Source organism: Rattus norvegicus, chromosome 7, assembly GCF_021556685.1.
Source record: "Rattus norvegicus strain SHRSP/BbbUtx chromosome 7, alternate assembly SHRSP_T2T, whole genome shotgun sequence".
Classification (NCBI taxonomy): Eukaryota; Metazoa; Chordata; class Mammalia; order Rodentia; family Muridae; genus Rattus; species Rattus norvegicus.
In genome coordinates, this window is record NC_141540.1 from 39,422,012 (window position 1) to 39,439,406 (window position 17,395).

The 17,395-nt window shown below is 45.6% G+C and overlaps 1 long non-coding RNA gene across 3 annotated transcripts; it reads right to left on the reverse strand.

Annotated features, from left to right (window-relative positions):
* Positions 1 to 3,019: 3,019 nt before the first annotated feature.
* On the reverse strand, positions 3,020 to 13,921 carry LOC148004626 (uncharacterized). 3 transcript variants are annotated; one of them, XR_015625263.1, is made up of 4 exons: positions 13,529 to 13,919; positions 12,131 to 12,384; positions 11,578 to 11,722; positions 3,020 to 4,353 (listed from the first exon to the last, which is right to left on the reverse strand). It is a non-coding gene; the product is annotated as an uncharacterized LOC148004626 (long non-coding RNA). The 3 variants fall into 3 exon arrangements; XR_015625262.1 differs by having other exon boundaries at positions 11,374 to 11,722; positions 13,529 to 13,863; XR_015625261.1 differs by lacking the exon at positions 3,020 to 4,353 and having other exon boundaries at positions 10,437 to 11,722; positions 13,529 to 13,921.
* Between the last annotated feature and the right edge of the window lie 3,474 nt (positions 13,922 to 17,395).

Consider the following 17,395-nt stretch of genomic DNA (forward strand, 5'->3'; position numbering starts at 1 on the left):
CTCCAGAGTTATAAGCAGTTGTGAGCTGCCCTGACTTGGGTGCTGGGAACCAGACTCGGGTCTTCTAAAAGAGTGATGAGTGCTCTTAGTTCATGAGCCGTCTCTCCAACCCCCTAATTTCCATTTTTTTATAACATAAAATAAAATAGAAAAATTTAAAGGAAAACAAAAACTAAAGTTACCCAAGACACATAGTATTTCAAGAAATTTAAATTTAAAATAAGAAGCAATTGTCTTGTATGTCAGAAAAGAAATACTCCCGTGAGGTCCGTGGGTTGAGGAGAGGTTTAGAGTAGAGTCCTGCTTGTATCGTGTTCAGTATATGACTCAAGTAACCTAACCCTGATCCCAGGTTTCCCATCCCATTAATAGAGAAATACCAGGGCACTTCAAAGGCTGTAATGAGGAGTTGATGAAAGGAAAGCCAAGAACTTACCATGGTGCTTGGCAAACAGTGGAGGCTCTCTAAGCAATAGCCATTACTCTTACATTTCCGGTCCTTAGGAAGGCACTGTTGCAAGCTTAGCATGGCTCTGAAGGACCAGCTCCCTAACTTACCTCCCACAAGAAGACAGACTCAGCCCTGTGGGCCATTGACTTCTGGGAAGGCAGGGCTGAGAAGCAGATCTCAGATGTTTGAAAGGTAATATTTGCATTAATTCATTTGACTGCTTCTGGGCAGGAATGCAGGATGAAAGTCACCGACCAAAGAAAGAACAAGTTGATTCTGGCTTGATGCTCAAGCAGGAGCTTTGAATCAGCTGGTTACATGGCATCTAAAGTCCGAAAGTAGAGACTTGAGAACCCCTACCCCCATGTTTGTGTGTGTGTGTGTGTGTGTGTGTGTGTGTGTGTGTGTGTGTGTGTGTTTGTGAGAGAGAGAGACAGAGAGACAGAGAGAGAGACAGAGACACAGAGAGAGAGACAGAGAGAGACAGAGAGAGACAGACAGACAGACAGACAGACAGACAGACAGAGGGCAAAGGATATGGATTCATTGCAACTGGAGTCACAGGCAGTTGGGAGCAACCCAATTCCAGTGTTAGGACCTACAAGAGCAGTACATCTTCTCATCCACCAAGCCATGTCGCCAGCCCAGTGGAGACACTTTCCCTTGCTAACTCCGTCCAGGACCCTTAGCTCTGGAGTGGGGCCATCCAAATTTAGGGTGGTTCTTCCTACTCCAATCAACCCCAACTAGATGCTTCCACACAGACAGGCCTAGCAGTCATTCCTGTGGGTGTCCCACACAGACCCAGCGGGTGTCCCTGTGGTTATTCCATATCCCTGCAAGTCGACAGTCAACATCAGCCATTACGAGGACATCAAAGGGACCTTGCTCCTACCCTCCGTTCCGTTTCTGGAAATTTTTATAATGTCTTCCTGTGTAGCACCCCAGCAGGGAAGAAAAATAAATAAGTAACATTTGGTGTATAATTCCAAGTAGAATGATAGTTTGTAATCTCTAGGAAAGCGGATGATTGCGGTCTCTGGATGGGAGCTATTACTTAAAGCCAACTCTGTGTAACAGCTCTGCGGAGTGGAAAAGCCAACGGTCTTGACTTTAATTTCCTAATGTCCATAAAGTCATTTAGTTCATTCACTCATTCATGTATAACAAATATTGAGGAGTACTTTCTATAGTAGATCCCCCCCTTAATCATCGCAAGACTCCAGTTGACCTTGGGAGATTCCTACATTGTACTTTCTCTCTATATATCCACCTGGGATAAAGTGTAACTTCTAAATCAGGCCAGTAAGAGCCCAACAGTAACAATGAATGTAGTCATGGCAGGGTATTAGACAAAAGTTTGTATCTGGATGCAGATACCACCAACTCCTCACATTTGGCCTTACAGAATCTCTGCTAATTGCTGTGCACTGAGGTTTTGTTTGTTGGTTTTAGGTAAGGTCTTTATGATCTGTCAGAACTGAAATGTTTCTGGACTCCGTCATTCATCTCACGCCAGCAGTTACCACTGCGCCAGATCTCTTGGCCTCTCGCCCTAACCTAGGCAGTTTAGTTCTCAGTCAGTTACTCAAAGAGACCTCAACTCATAGTTTAGGGTCTTTCTCCTCTTGGGGATCCTGTCCTGAAGATTGCAGGCAACCTCAGCATTTCTGAACTAAGGATCTTCTCTTTCTCTGTCTATAAACCACTGCATTCTCCTGACTCCTGTCTCTGTGCCTCCATTTGCTACATGCCCAAGGCAACCTTTCTTTAATGATGAAGTTGTCTGCAGGGCTAACTGTAAAGCTCACTGTGTATAGTTTCCTTCCTTGCTATTGCCTATTGATTAATGTCCGCAGGTTGTTTCCTTGTGTGTTACAGGTGTGAGGATGGAAAGTCTATTTTCCATAAGACTGAAATGGATGTCGCACTCAATAAGTTTTAGCATTGCTGTAGGACCCTAGGAGTGCTGCAAATCTATAGGTCAGGAGGTGACTGGGAAGGCAAGACAAAGAGGAAGTCCAAACTTCTAGGCTCCTTTAAAACTTCAATACTGGAAGGCATTTAAGTATAGCAATTGTACTGGAGGTAAAGTTCAAAGGTAGGTCATGTGCCTGGCTGCGTTTCATCTGAACTCAACCAACAAAAGAAGAAAATAAAGGGGGCTGGAGAGATGGCTCAGTGGTTAAGAGCACTGACTGTTCTTCCAGAGATCCTGAGTTCAAATCCCAGCAACCACGTGTTGGCTCCCAACCATCTGTAATGAGATCTGATGCCCTCTTCTGGTGTGTCTGAAGACAGCTAAGTGTGTGTGTGTGTGTGTGTGTGTGTGTGTGTGTGTGTGTAATAGAAATAAATCTCTTTTTTAAAAAAAAAGAAAATAAATGGTTCAGAGAGATAGCTCAGAAGTTAAGAGCACTGAATGCTCTTGCAGAGGACACAGGTTTGGTGCCACATGGCAGCTCACAACCATCTGTAACCCCAGTTCTAAGGGATCCAACACAATCTTCTGGACTCTTCTGGCAATGCGTGCGCACGATACACAGACATACCCAGGCAAGACAGTCATACACATGAACGAAAAATACACCTTTTTTTTTTTTAAGAAAAGAAAAAAGCAGCAATCAAAGAAGAAAGGTTACACAGAAGGAATGTGAATACAAGTCCTGCAGAAAATCCTGAGAAAATAGCTTGGTCCGTCTGACATTGCAGCAGAATGGTTATTGGCGAAAAGACAAAGCAGGTAAAGCACCTTTAGAACCATTTCTCCTGAGAATGGCTACTGCACACTTGCGTTTCGTCGGTGTTGGCACTGGAATTTGAAGTGAAATCTCCCTGGAATATAGAAAAGAGAGCACACGACCTGTGGTGGTTACTTTTAGTTGTCACACAGGTCTTGTCTGAGTGCGCTCATGAGAGTGTTGGGGGTGGAGTTAATGGAAGAGGAAGACCCGCTCAATACGGATGGCGCCATCTCACAGGCTTGGGTCTTGGACCAAATGAAAATGGGAAAAGGAAGGGGTGAGCGAAGAACCAGCCTCTGTCTCTCTCAACTTCCTGACAACGAACTCAGTATCACCAACTGCCACAGAACGTCCGCACTGTTGTCTCCCGCCCATCCTTCCTTCTCGTCCAATGACAGGCCTCATTCTATCTTGTACCTGCCTCACCTGTGACATCATCCCACACTTTGGAGTCACAGCTAAAGCAGCTCTCCCCACCATTCATTCTTAGTCATGGTAGATGAGCCAGGAGAGCCCTGCAGATCAAACTTCAGGTTGTCAGACTTGGTGGCAAGCCCCTTTACCAACTGAGCCGTCTCACCAGCCCATGGTCTTTCTTTTACACAGTTTGGGAATTGAATTTCAAATCCTCTTTGGATGCGCTCCTCAAGCAGTCAAGTCAGGTTTGCTTTGTCTCTTGCCGTGGCCGTATACCCCTGTGAGGCGTGTAGCGCTGATCTGCCTTAGGCAGTTAAAGGAGTCACTTTAACTGTAGATGCCGAAGCAGAATTCCCTCGTGAGCTTGAAAACGACACTGGTGATGACTGAGAGGAGAGGTCCTTTTCCCCATGTGCAGCTCTGAAACATGATAAGCACTGAGGGAACCCTGCTGTGGCTAGCACTAGAGCAATAAAGACGCTAACCATGAGACTCACCACCCTTTACTCCATAGTTACCCATCTGCCACGGCCATCCAGCTGATGATCACAACAACATACATTTCAAACATGATTGGCTAACTATCTTCTTCATAACTTATAAAAAAAAGGGAATCGATGTTTTCTCCCATCTTCAAAAAAAAAAAAAAAAAAAGAAAGAAAAAGAACAAAATTCTGTTTGAAGATCCTCAGAGTCCCAATGTTGAGTCTTTGAAGACAAAGAAAACCACTGTAGCTCATTCTGCAACGAAAGGACCATATTTAAAGAAGAGTTAACCACGGCAGGGCTCAGAGGCAAGAGGAGATGAAGGTTGGAGGCAGCCAGGGAGGGACGACACCCCCCTGGCATGCTGCCCAGCTGCCAGTGGAGAGATGATAGCCTTTGGGGTAGGATGGGGGGGTAGGGGGAGCCACCAAGGTTGAGCACCATGAGGGAAAATAGCTGAGGCCTAGACACACATCAAAATAAATTCCTTAACTTTAAGTGGTTTTCCAGGCAAAGCCTTTAACCCTTTTGCCAGTGGTGTGTGGATTTTTAGGGATAGATATGAGAAATCCGGTGGTCTGGTCAATGATTTTATATGCTCAAAAGTCCCGGGTGCAGAGCACAGCCTCATGTAACCCTGCTAAAAAGGACGGGTCACGAGCTTGTCATTCAATCAACATGCAATGCTATCTCTTTTTACCTCTGGCAAATTTCATCCCCCACCCCCGCCCCCAAACGGATTGGGGAAGCAAATCTGAGTTTGTAGCTCTTTGCCAAATAAAGCTTTTTCTTTTTGCAAAATCCCAGGCACAGAACACTGGTTTCTATGCACAGCAGGCAACGAGCCCTCCTCAGTGATGTCATCCCTGTTCCAACTAGCTGAGCGTCTCAATGATTGTCCTGCTGGGACAGACCTCTCACCATAACTGGCTTGCCTCTCACCATAACTGGTGGAGTGTGTTAGCTCTCCATTCCTGCAGAGAAAGTATCACACACACACACACACACACACACACACACACACACGCGCGCGCGCGCGCACGCGCGCACATGTACACAGGCACACACACACACTCCATTAAAAAGACAGAGGGGTTCTTCTGAATGATAAGTCAGACCTGTCAGTCAGTTGTTTCCAGGTAGCTTCCAGCCTTCAGAAAGGCTGAAGGAGCTTCAAGTTGGGTCTTGTCATAGAGCAAAACCCGTTTCCTCTTAGCAGTAGGGATGGGAGAGACTGATATAAAGGGACCTGTGTCACTATCTCCTGCAAAGACAAGGTCCTGATGACCCAACTTTCTTTCCACCAGGCCTCACCTCTACCATCTGTCTCCCAGTAGCAGATGAGGAACAAGCCTTTAACCCATGGTCTTTTTGAAGACATTTAAGATCCAAACTACAAAAGAGAGGAGGGAAATAAAATTCCCCTATATTTTCTTCTTCCTAGAAGGGATGGGAGAACAAAGCCCTATAATATGAAGTTGCGTTAGCAAGGAAAAAAAAATTAAATGAAGCACACCTCGTTTATAGGTGGGAGATAGACAGGAAATAAGGTTAAGATTCTGAGTAAATGTCAAAACAGTCGGGTTGGCTTTAGAATTAAATGTCACGTTCCTCAACACGAAGGTGGGCACCAGGCCCACTTAGGGGACTCTGGATAGGGAGACGTTTTTGTGCAGATCGTTGTTTTGTTTTGCTTTTTGTTTTGAGTCTCTATCTTAGGGTCACTATTGCTGTGATGAAACTCCGTTGATCAGAAAGCAAGCTGGGGAGGAAAAGGTTCATTTGTCTTGCTCTGCCCATCGTTGAAGAAGTCAGGACAGGTACTCAAGCGGGGCAGAAACCTGGAAGCAGTGGCTGATGCAGAGGCCATGGAGAGGTGTTGTTTACTGGTTTGCTTCCTATGCCTTGCTAAGCCTGAGTTCTTACAGCACTTAGGATCACCAGTCTAGAGATGGTGTCACCCACAATGGACTGGCTCCACCCCCATTGATAATTAATTAAGAAAATTCCCTACAGACTTGCCTACAGCCTGATTTCATAGAGGCATTTTCTCAGCTGAGGCTCTCTCCTCTCTGACGACTCTGGTTTGCATCAACTTGACATAAAACTAACCAGGACAGCTGACAATGCAAACACATCACTTTTTTAGTAAGAACCTTCCCTTTCTCATTTATCCCCCAAAGGGCACTTTAATATTCATATCACCGTATAAAACATAAACAAAATTCAAAAGACCCACGGTCCTTACAAATTCAAACACTTTAGAAGTTCAGTCTCTTTAAAACATCCGATCTCTTTAAAAATCCAAAAATCTTTTAAAGTCTTTCAACTTCTGAGGCCCCTTTTTAAAAAAAAAAAATCAAAATTAAGTTAAATACTTTCTTCAGGAGGGAAGATCCAGGGCGCGATCACAGTCTGAACCAAGCAAAAACCAAACTCCGACAGTGTGAACTCAATGTCCAATTATCTGAGATCCACTCACCATCCCTGGGCTCCTCCAAAGGACGTGGATCACCTCTCCAGCTCTGCCCTCTGCAACACACACAGCTTGCCTTCTAGGCTCTGGCTGACTCCATCCCACTGCTGCTGCTGTTCATGATGGTCATCCCATGGCACTGGCATCTCCAAAACCGCTAGAGTCTCTTGCTGGAACTGGGCTGCACTTTCACCCTCTCCTGGCCTTCTGCAGGGACTCCAGCCCTGCCACACAGTGCCAAGCCTCAGCTTCTCCCCATGACTCCTTCATGCCTTCAAAACCAGTCCCATCTGGGAGACTCTTACCCTACCAAGTTCAGGGGGCAGAAGGAGGGCTCCTCTGGAAGACAGCTTCTGTGAGCTCTCAGGTAACACTTCCCAGAAGATTTCACCTCAGTGATGCTGGTCCCTTCTTCTCCAGCCGACCAGCAAAGTTTCGCTTTATTAGTTCCGGTACCTTGTTGATCACAGATGATTCCTCAGCCCCAGCTAACCGGAACCTTAATTCAAAATAACATGTGACCCCAACAGAGTCTTTAAACCCCACAGGCAGTCATTCATCTTCTGCCTTTTCCTCAACCTTCTCACCTTCTAAGCTCCTATAGCTCACCATGCAATGAACACTCAACCACTTTCCTGGCACCAAGATCCAAAGTCCTTCCACAATCCTCCCCCAAAACAACCTGGTCAGTCTGTCACAGCGATACTCCACCATCCTGGTAGCAATTTCTGCCTTAGTCAGGGTTACTGTTGCTGCAATGAAACACCATGACCAAAAAGCAAACTGGAGAGGAAAGGGTTTATTTGACTTACACTTCCCCATCTCTGTTCATCATCAGAGTGTGGACAGGAACCCAAACAGGGCAGGAACCTGGAGGCAGGAGCTGACGCAGAAGCCATGAGGCTCCCTGGCTTGCTTCCCCTGGCTTGCTCAGCCCGTTTTCTTATTGAACCCAGGACCACCAGCCCAGGGATAGCACACCCCCCCAAATGGGCTGGGCCCTCCCACATCAATCAGTAATTAAGAAAATGTTCTAGAGAAGTGCAGCCTGATCTTATGGGGGGAATTTTCTCAACTGAGGCTCCTTCCTCTTGGGTGACTCTAGCTTGTGTTACTATCCAGTACAGTCTCACACTGTATGTGGCCGGCTGGCCCAGAACTGCTGGGTTTGCAAGCATGAACAATATGCCTGGTTCTGGTGCAGATTTAAGTGGTCGCCTTCTCCATTAATATGAGATTATAGAGAGGTAGAATCACCCTTCTGGGTACAGTGAAGAGACAGACATCTTTGCAACTACAGATGTGTGTGTGTGTGTGTGTGTGTGTGTGTGTGTGTGTGTGTGCCTGCCAGAGATCATTCTTCAATAACTCTCCACCTTGATTTTTGAGACAGTGTCTCTCTTACTTGGACCCGAGGCTCATGAATTAGGCTAAGCTGGGGTCTTGACATTTTTAGTCTGGCTAGACATTCTGCCTGCACATGTGATGTGAGCTGTGGTAATTCATTCATGCATAACGTCTTCCAGTAAGCCACTAACATTTGCTTTCAGTGGGTGTGTTGAATCATTCTTAAGAGTCTGGTTTTTCTTTTTCTCTTTTTTAACATGGGATGTAGATTGGTTCCAACTTTATGCCCCAACTCTGATCCTTACAGAAACTTGGTTTAAAATCTACACAAAACCACCATTCTACACAGCAACGGCGCCATTAAGCCCCAGTGAATCGACACACCTAAGGATGAGCCTGGTCTCCACGGTAATCCTGGAAGACAACTGTGCTTTTACGGCACAGTTACTGTCAGCCCTTGTTTTTAATCCAACCCCAATGGGAATGTAGAGGAGCGAGAATGGCAATTAGAAGATTTCTGGTCGCAGCACCCGGAATGTAGCTCGGCGTTCAGGTTCAACCCCCAAAACCAGGAAAAGGAAAAAATGGCCTTCTGGTAGATGATCAAGACCGGATGAAAACATTCTAAGCTGGGAAGAAGTCAGCGTCAAGGTTGCCCCACCCCCACCCCCAGCTGGTGATTTCACCAGATATGGAGTGGGGAGGAGGGGAGCCCGGAGTGATCTCCGGGTAGAGGCATCCTGTTGACACTATGTAGCAAGTAGTTTCAACAAAACACCCACGTGAGCATAGCTGGCAACTTTCAGCTGGCAACCGCTCTAGGCAACTTTCTCAAAACCTGGTGAGGAAATCAATCCCTGACCGCTAGCAAGAGGCTCCTCGGACACAGGTATAGAGTCAGTACACCTTAATCTCCCACCTAGGGTCTTTGGATGCTTCCCCATTCTTCTGAAGTAAGTTCTGGCATAGCGTACAAGGCCGCGTGTAACGGGAATACCCGATGCCTTTTGGATCTTGGCATCTTGGCAGTATGGGTCTGCATCCTGAACTCTAACTTCATTGGAGCCGTACTCCACTCATGTCCTCTAGGGGTCGCACACACCGCTCCACTGCCCCACCTCACCCATGAACGCCTTGTCCCATGATGATCATTCCCACAGGCCTCACTGTATGTTGAGCCCAAGTCTGTGCACCCTCGCTTAGTATCAGTCAGTACAGATCAAGGACCTTCCATAACTGCCCAACTTCCTTCCATGCGGTCTCCAGGAAAGGCAGGGGCCTGACCCACCCATTTCTGTGTCTGAAGTGTTTCAGCACACATCTGGAACAACATAAACGCACTACTCCAAAGCACGATTCTCATTAGAGAAGAAAAGGAAGATCACAGGCCTGTTCCGCCTACCCATTTCCTGGTAAAAATGAGGGGGGGCGGAGCTAAGGACCTTGTTTCCTTAGAAATAAGACACATTTTAACGATAAATACGTGGACTCCAAAGGTCTAATTTCTGGTGTTTAAAGTCACACCCCGTAAGACCCATGATAAAGATGTCCTTTGATCTCGCAGCTTGCCTCCGAAAAGCTCTGATCTTAACCATTCTTTGACAAAGGGTCTGAATCTGTATTAAGCACTCACCAGACTGCTCGTCACTTTCTCTGCCTAGAACAACAAACCAGCAGATGCTTGGAAAGAGGGCATTAGAGGAAATGAAAAATGATTTACAGGGACACAACAGAGCCAATGCTTTAGTGGCCTCCACAGCAATCATCTTTAAGTACTTAAAAAATCATTGCTTCCTAAGACAAAAGAACTTTAAATGCCACCTTCTAAAAACCTGGAACTGTTAGACACAGGAAGAAACTGACCTCCGATCCCATTGATGTTCTTGGTGGGTGTGAGCAGTTTCCATTCAATCCTCTCCTCTGCAACGCTGCAGACAATGGGGACTTGCAAAGGGCATCTTGGATCATGTTCTCTTCAATAAGGAGTCCATTCTTCAATAGATATGGACGTCAGACTCAGCTAAGCATTCTACATATATTAGTGTGTTTTTAGTTGCTACAACAAAATACCAGAAGTTCCATGTTTGTTTGTCTGTTTTTTAGAGAAGGGAGGTTTGTTTGGCCCACAGAGTTAGTCCTCGATCAGCCTTGGTTCAGCTTCTGTTAGGAGTTCCCTTGGCTACTTCACATGGTGACATCATGTTGGAAGATGGAGGGATAAGAGGATGAGACAAAAGTCAGGGACCAGGAGAAACATCAAGCTCACCCTTTTAGGGCTTGTCAGCCTTGTAGGAAATAACTGAAGTTGTATGAGGACTACTGTAATTTCTTCCCGAAGTAACGCCTCGATACTCTCCACACAGAAGCACTGAACGGCAGTCCTCTGCTGTGTGAACCCTTCCAGGACACTCCCAAACCACAGGACCACCACGGTCAGCTCTTTCTTTTAGAAAGCTGTAGAAGTTTCTAGCAAGCGTGACCCGCAGAACAGTTATTCTCAATATTTAGCCCAATGTATTTAAAAACCAGTTTGAGTTATATTTGAGCTCTCGTGTCATCCAAGGTCATATATCCGATGGGACACTAAGGGATACAGACACAGACTTGACACCAGCGTGGTCTCTAGGACACGGGTGTGATAAGGGAAAAGGGATAATGACAGATTACTGAGGGAAACCTCCCACTCTGGGTTATTTAGGAGAATATAAGAGTAGTCATTCACCACCTGTGGGTCCATAACTGTAGGTGACCTTATAGTAATTAGGAGATGCAGTCATACTGTAGTCAGAAATGTGCCTAAAGAACGTTCCCAACTGTGCTATACTATTATGTGAAAATGTGCTTTAATCACAGAAAAAATGAGAACCTCCCCTCCCACCTCTGAGAGACCATTAAGGCCTCAGGCTAAGGTAGCTAAAAGTCTAGGATGTGAAGAGACATAGCATGGAGGAACAAGGATGTTTCCGGTGTTCATAGTTAAGACTAGAGTTCAAACCTTAGGATACTCAGCCAAGGGCTTCTTGCAGTATACTCAGTTCCCTCTTTGAAACAAACCTAGGTCCCTACCATTAAAAATGAGAAGAATTCTTGTGCATGCACAGATACACACATATATTCTCACACACTTTCACACACACTCTCTCACAATACTCTCACACACACGTACACACATATACACACTCATATACACAAACACACTCACTTGCTCTCTCACACACACTTATACACAAATCCATACACACACACACACACACACACACACACACACACACTCAAACAGGCATGTGATCACTTCATATCCCAAAACCCTGTCCCTCTTGGATTATGAACTATCTGAAACACTTTGGAGGGTCTCCTCCAAAAGCAATCAAATTAGTGAAGAATTGGACAAATTAGTAGAGAATTGGACATTTTGCACGTCTTGAGTGGGATTTCTAGTTGCTTGCTCTTACCGCTGGAACTGCATGAGACTCTTACACAGTTCGTAATAAGACTGCATTAACAGGAGATGAGGATAGTTTGGGGTTATGTGAGACAGGAATGAAGTGCTAAAGAAATCCACTGAGCTGGAGTGCTGACCCCCAGGAGAGTGGTTTTATGGCTCCCGGTTGACTGCAGGTGCTGGCCAGCAGATGTGGATACAGGAATGAGCTCACCCAGGCAGCTCAGCAGAGGCGACTGGGAATCCAGGTGTAGAGGCTGTGGAACTCTGTGCTCTGATTCCGAGGATGACTTAACTCTCAGCAATTCTATAGCGTATCTTCAAGAAAAAGAACCAACATCCAACCCGAAGAAAGAACCCTGGGAAAATGTAGGCAGAAGTCAGGCATTTGCTAAGCTGTAGCATTTTTTTTTTTAAAAAAAGTCCAGTTCTTGCAAAATTGTTAGAAGATAAAATGTTGTAATTCAAGTCCAGCGTGGAGCGACCAGGAAGTGACAATGTGACTCTGTGTCAGTGGGCAGGCAAGCTGGACCAATGTGTTTTACCTCAGTGTGTACTGTATACGCTGCCTGCTTAACACTTTTACTTGAAAAATGGATAGTTTATATTTTAGGATTAAAAACCCATCAGTATTTATATGTCCAAAGCATAAACTGGGTTTATCCAGCTTCCTGGTTAAGATCTATTTCAGATGCCCATTTTCTGGGTTCCTTTCTATTCCCATTTATTATGGTTCTCCCTTCCCACTTCCCAGCTCCAAACCTCACCTTTCCATCTGCAACAGTAAATGTGTTGGAGTCCCTGGGGCTTGACGCCTCTGACATTGTTACATTCTTGCTTCTAGCCGACACTCCCTTGCCGGTCCTTGTTCTGAAGACCTAGTGGGCCATCCATCATCCTATAATACTTTCTCTCTGCCTCCAAGCAGAAATGACACCGCCCTTCATCCACTTGTGCCTGGGATTCCTCTCCAGTCTTCAGCCATCTTGTGTCAGGGCTGCCTGTGCCAGCTCTAAGATTACTGAAATAACGGGTTAATAAAAAGCTACTTTCTCAAGACCTCACATGCTTTCTTCCTACCGTCCTAGACCTCTCCAGGGGGACAAGGACTTAGGCCAGTGCTTCTCAACCTTCCTAATACTGTGGCCTTTCATACAGTTCCTCATGTTGTGGGGACTCTCAGCCATAAAATTATTTTCGTTGCTACTCCATAACTGTAATTTTGTTACTGTTATGAATCGTAATGCAATTATCTGTGTTTTCCAATTGTCTTAGGTGACCCCTGTGAAAGGGTTATTCAACTACTCCCCAAGGGGCCTCCACTCACTGTTTGAGAAATGTTGACTTAAAGGCTACCTTTGCTTAAAAGCATTGATGCTTCCCAGTCTGGCCTAAAAATGCCCAATGGGTAAGTAAAGATATAAAACCTTGACATCTGTGGATCCATTTTGCCTAGGCCACCTTTACTTTGAATCATTCTCTTCTGCGGCTACCTCAGATTTAAGTAGACCTTGTGACCAGAGTCTACCATCTACCAGTCAGGAAGCAATGCTTTTCATGTTGCAATAAGGCCCTGTCTAACCAATGCTGATCAATGGAACCACCATTTTTCCTTAAAGATTTATTTATTTATTTTCTGTATATGAGAACAATGTGGCTATCTTCAGACACGCCAGAAGAGGGCGTCGGATCCATCATAGATGGTTGTGAGTCACCATAAGGTTGCTGGGAATTGAACTCAGGACCTCTGGAAGAGCAGCCAGCCTTCCTAACCATCTCTCCAGCCCTGGAACCACCATTTGACTAAGACGTATTATTTGTAATTGTTTGCGCCACCCTTTGTCCCTTTCCTCTATAACCTGGAAAGTGAAGTCAGCATTCCTGGGGACAGAGATAAGGTTGCAGGACTCCTTTGTCTCGATATCATGGATGTACTGATTAAATTTCTTTGCTGTTTTTCACCACTTCCTTTTCCATTTCTCGGGAACTATTTGTTGGAATTCCCTCCCCCTAGAGTCCGGATCTCTATTGCAGGATTCCATTAATACTAGAGTCCAGCGGCTGAAGGGTTAATGCTGGTAGCAGCAGGACTCTCCAGACGGGCTGCCCCTGGCCTCACTCTCACCCGTTCTCACGAACTCACCAGCGTTGATTAGAACACCCACCTTCAAGTCTGTCCGATTCACACTTCCCGGTGAATTACTTGGTTCCTCCCAGTCCTTAGCTTTCTCATCTACAAGGCAGGGGTGAGAACTACCTCGCAGGGTTTGCAGCAGGAGTTTACGGTCATTTACAGTTGAGATGGTAATTACTGGTGTATGCCAGTTTTGAAGAAGATTAGTAAGTATGCCAGGATTCTGAGAAAATTCCAGGGGAAGGCAGTGCTAGTCTGGGCCTCTTGTGCTGACATTGTTGCTGACCAAGCCTGCCATACCTAACAGCCCAGAGTGGGGAGAACAGCCGGAGGCTTGGCTCCTTTCCCAAAGGCAGTAACTGTCCTAAGTGGCAGCAAGGTTTTTATTTAAACACTTAACTCATCTAAACCTCTCAGAGTGTGTGGAAGGCTCTGTTTTCTTTGCTTTTGTTTTTCCATACACTTCTTCTGATTGGACCAGCAAGCTTGGAGGTCGAAAGGGCTTCTGAGAATCCCATTTTCTTGGAAGCCTTTAAGAGGCCAGGCACTATTCCCTGGAAAATATGAGGTTCTTGGGGATTTTTAGAAGCTTAAACTCTTCCATCAAAGTTAAGATATCTCAAACCCAGTTCCTGGGAAGCGTCGTCAACACCTTAATTGGCCCAGTTGGCTTCCTCTGAAGGCAGTGCTTTCTAATTCAGATCCTGGCTTAACTCCAAGGTCTCCTCCAACCAGTCTCCTTCTGGGATGGATGATAAGCAGCAAGCTCTAGCCTGTGTTTCTTCAGAGTTGGAGAGAAATAAAAGAAGCCTGGCTGCGGGCGGTTGCATAAATCATGCTTATGTTGCTTTCCGGAAGTGTATTTTTCTCCAGGAAATCATCACCCTCAAGAGAAATCCCTCTTCTTCCTCCTCGCCTCCATCCCCCCCATACTGAGTGTGAGAGCGAATAGAAGATTCATCTTTGGTCTGGGCTCAAAAGGTAAAGTCTGGAGGCCAGGAAGCTTCAGGGTTTGCATCCTGATGGGCAAAAGCCTGGGCAGCAGAACTGAGGAGGAAGGAAAGATCTCTCTCTCTCTCTCTCTCTCTCTCTCTCTCTCTCTCTCACACACACACACACACACATACTTACACATTCACACATACACACACACATGCACACACTCAAACACATACATATATACACTCATATATACACACACACATATAAACACACACATAGGCAGACACTCACACACATAAAGACACACACATATACTCACACAATGCACACACACATATACACACTCATGAGTATACACACACATATACACACTCACACGTATATACTCACACACATGTATACACACACTTACACACATATACACTCACACAATGCACACATACATATACACACTCATGAGTATACACATACACATATACACACACATACTCAAACATACACACACATACACACATACACACACACATACTTACACATTCACACACATTCACACATACACACACACACATGCACACACTCAAACACATACATATATACACTCATATATACACACACACATATAAACACACACATAGGCAGACACTCACACACATAAAGACACACACATATACTCACACAATGCACACACACATATACACACTCATGAGTATACACACACACATATACACACACATATACACACTCACACGTATATACTCACACACATGTATACACACACTTACACACATATACACTCACACAATGCACACATACATATACACACTCACGAGTATACACATACACATATACACACACATACTCAAACATACACTCACACACACACACACACACACACACACACACACACACACACACACACACGAGCCTCTTAGAAAGCACAGCTGCTCCCCTCCTTGGGGCTACAAGCAGAGCAAGCAGGATGAAAGAAACCCGCCCCTTTGGAGTTTTCCTTTGCTCCTCCCTCCTCTCAGCTTCTCATCTCCCATTCCTGTCACACCCCCTTCCTTTTAAGGGCATTCAAAATTCTGAGGAAAAGTTTCTGAGGAAAAGATGGGTAAGATGTTAACAGTTAAGTTTTTCTTCAGATTCGTAGAAACATATTGTTTGGGTCTCTGTCTCAACTAACACAAAGCACAACAATTCAAAAGGAGAATTTGCAAGAGCTGGCCCCAGGGCCATGTACAAACTCAGTGCAATGTCTCAGAGAAGAGGACCCAGATCCTAACCCACACCTTCTCTCCTAACATAACGCTTCATGTTCCTGAGCCCCCATGTTGGAGTGTTAAGGCAGTAACCCCTTTGTATTCCCAATCCTGTGGGTCGTGAGTAAACATGAACCCCATATCTAATTCTCGTCTCCCTATAGATGCACCCGCCAGACCTTTAACTCGGGAAAAGCTACACCTTTGAACCCCCACACATATGTCGATGACACCACGCTCACAATGCTCTAGTGACAATTCTAGAAGTACAGCCAGTACGGACTACAGTTTTAAAAGCACAGATGCTCCGAAACCGTAGCTGGAATCCTTTTCCTTCACCTCATGGCCCTTCAACTGTTCGCTTGAGGTCATGGTAATGTTGTCTGAGCAGTAGGGTCGAACAGCTGAAAAGAGAAAAGAGCAGTGTCAACTGACTTCTTTCGAAGGTTCTGCCCTTGAGACACACAAATGGACAGCATACATTAACAGCTTGAATGATAGATTTGGAAAACGTCGTCAGAAAGAGGAAAGCTCCTTTAATTTTCTTTTCTGTGACGGGGGTATTATCCACCAGCTGAGGAGGATATGGTAGGAGATTCATCCACCAAATGAGGATTCTTCTGCTTTGCTCAGATAGAAAATGTATGGCAGTCAGGTCAAGGGACTTCTTCCGTGCTGGCAACTGTGACCCCTGGGTTCTGAGATGCTCCATGGTCAGCATTCTAGCTCTGGGCTTTAAATGTCAGTGGCTCCGACACACAGCACCCAGTCCTGAGGCAGGAGAATGGGGTGGCGAGTAAGACTGTACAAACGGTTGGCAGAGAAGAAGCCAGGCAGGTATCAGCATGTTTATGTGCGGCTGGGTTGTAAACTCCAGAGTTTGTGCCAGGCCAGCTCTTTATCAAATGAGCCCCATCCTCGGCCTTCAAGGAAACTGTTTTAACAATGAGTAAGCCCTAGCTGAACATCCTGGGGCATTCTGCACCGCATGATCTAGCTTACATTAAGGGGTAAAATAAGGAAGGGCCTCGTGAGGACCTGTGCATTTGTAGAATGCAAGGAAAGGGAGACGGCATTTCTTGTCCAGGATCTAGGGAGGCAGTAAGACCTTTAATAATGTCCCAGAGAGGAGACATGTGTACAGAAAGGGCCCTAGAAAACAGAGGGGTTAACAGGAACCCTATTCCTATTGTTGTAATAAAGCATGGTCAGCAAGCAACTTATGGAAGGAAAGGTTTATTTGGCTTATGTTCTGGAGGGAAAAGGGTTGTCGTGGTGTTAAATCTCACATGGCTGTAAACGGCAAATACGGCAGCTGTAACTGAAGCTGAGGACTCACATCTTGTCTCACAGGCACCAGGCAGGGTGACCTGTGAATGACATGTGGCTTTGGAAACCTCATCACTGCCACCCCCCAACCCCCCATGACACACTTCCTCCAGCAAAGCCTCACCTCCTAAATTTATCCAGATCGTTCCAGCAACTGGGAATCAGATATTTCATACACCTGAACCTGTGAGGAACAGTCTCATTTAAGATACCACAAGGAGCAGTGGCCAGGCAGAGACAGCGTGGTAGCGGCCAGAAGGGGCGTGGCCAAGCTCTCTGAGATACTTGCAAAGACGGTCACGAACGTGGCTGAAAAACATCCTTGGGAAAATGTTGTGTGCTTTTGGAAACAAGTACCTTTCACA